The following is a 2,377-nucleotide window of genomic DNA, read 5'->3' as shown; positions in this document are numbered from 1 at the left end:
GATCCAACACGACGTATAAAAGTTTCTGGAAAGAATCGTTCTAGAGCGAATCTCCTAATATGTAAATCCCTGCGTACCACCAGAACAAGCGGGCTTTAGACCACAAAGAAGCACAAGATAACAGGTTCTTGCACTGACCTCATACATTGAAGCAGGCGTTGAGAACAAAAAGAAGACTGGTGCAGTTCTTATAGACTTATCTGCAGCTTACGACACAGTTTGGACAAACGGACTGATGTTAAAGCTTTCAAAAATGATTCATTGTAGAAAGATGCTTAAACTGCTGTCTACCATGACTGGAACAAGACAATTTCATGTCATATTGGATAAAACAAAAGCAAAACACGAAAAATTAAAAATGTGGTACCACAAGGTTCAGTTTCGGCACCGACTTTCTTCAATGTTTATATCTCCGACATGCCAAATTGCGAAGCACTCAAACTTGGATACGCTGACGACTGGGCCTTAGCCTATCAATCGAAAAACTGGAAAGAGATTGAAGAAGTTCTAAGCAAAGACACCACCCGCCTGAAACAATACTTTGATAGGTGGTACCTAAACATGAATACCATCAAATCAGTATCCACAAACTTACACTTGAATAATCGAGAGGCAACAAAAGAATTGAAGATCACAGCCGGTAACTCAATACTACCCCAAAACCCAATCCTAAATACCGTGGCATTAAATTGGACAGACAACTAAATTATTGCAAACACATTAAAGGAACCGCAAATAAAATCACAAAAATAAACAGCCTGGTGAGAAACTCAAGTATCACATGGGGAGCCTCACCACAGGTACTAAGAACGTCTGCTTTGGCACTGTGCTACGGTGTGGGAGAAAACTGTGGAGCCCACATGTAAAACCTCATTGACATCCAATTAAGAGAATCAATGAAAAAAAAAACAGTATGTCTCAAGTCAACTCCAACTTAGTGGCTCCCAACACTGAGCGGCATTGCATCGCCAAGTCTTAGACAAGATGCTAATTAAAGGATACATGCAAGAATTGATGAAACCACAGATAACACTCCTATAAAAATAATCATAAATGGAGCACCTTCAACAACAAGGGTCAAAACGAGAATACCTTTTCACCTAACAAAAAATGGCAGACTTCAGCGTGAAGGAGAACTGGAGAGACATGTGGAACAGGGAAACACCAAGAGGAGGAAACATCATAAACGATCCCACAAAAAGAATGCCTGAATTCCAAAACGCCAAGAAATACTGAGTTTCCTCAAATCGCCTCTTAACGGGACATGGCAGAACTGCATCAAATATGTGCAGATGGAAACTCGGGAACAGTGATGCCTGCCGGAAATATCAGGCAGCTCCAGAGACCAGCGATCACATCGTCCTCCACTGTCCAGGCGAAGGTGGCTATGAAACAGTCCTTAGGACGGAGGAAGACTTTCGAAGCTGGTTTGACGAAATGAATTTGGAGGTATAGCCATACGCTACTACTACTACTACTACTACTACTACTACTACTACTACTACTACTACTACTACTACTACTACTACTACTACTAATACTGCTAATACTACTACTACTACTACTACTACTACTACTACTACTACTACTACTACTACTACTACTACTACTACTACTACTACTATTACTACTACCACTACTACTACCACTACTACTACTACTACTACTACTACTACTACTACTACTACTACTACTACTACTACTACTACTACTACTAATACTACTACTACTCATCACGACACCAGACCTGCCGAAAACTACAAAAACTTCGTAGAAATTCGAATTTCTGGCCCCAGCTACAGAACTGTATTCAACTCTTTGACTCAGTAAATCTTGTTGAAAAGGAAATGTTAACAATTTCTTAGAACATATAGTCAGGACTTTGGGGCATTTTTGAATCATGCTGAAGCCAAATTATTTATTTCTAAAGCAATCTAGCGTAACCTTATATTATTTTCCTTTAGAAACTACAAAGTTTTGAAATTTCACGTTGGCAGCTCTGTGACATTATACTGTTTTGATTCGATGGGTCACATGTTCAAATTCCTCGACTCCGACATAATGCCATTTGTAAAAGTTTCACTCCATATATCGAAAATAATAATTAACAGGCATCATGCGTAAAGGCAATTATCTAGCCTTTCATGATTCTCTCCATATATCAATATGTGACGTCATAAGTAATATAATTCATGGATATAATCGGTTCTATAAATATCATATATTGTTAAAATAAATTACAGCCACATTTCTATAACACGCTACTGGCACCCCGTGTGTTATGACAGTTTTCAAGTGCGTGTAACATTTACACAACCCCTCCCCCCCCCCAACTTTTATCGTCTTATAACGTCATGGAAAAGCATAAAGGCCTTTT

The sequence above is a fragment of the Berghia stephanieae genome, chromosome 14 (genome assembly GCF_034508935.2).
Source record: "Berghia stephanieae isolate SIO BIC M18660-M18661 chromosome 14, UCSD_Bste_1.3, whole genome shotgun sequence".
NCBI classification, from domain to species: domain Eukaryota; kingdom Metazoa; phylum Mollusca; class Gastropoda; order Nudibranchia; family Aeolidiidae; genus Berghia; species Berghia stephanieae.
The sequence above is the reverse complement of the archived record's forward strand: the minus strand, read 5'-3'. Positions refer to the sequence as shown.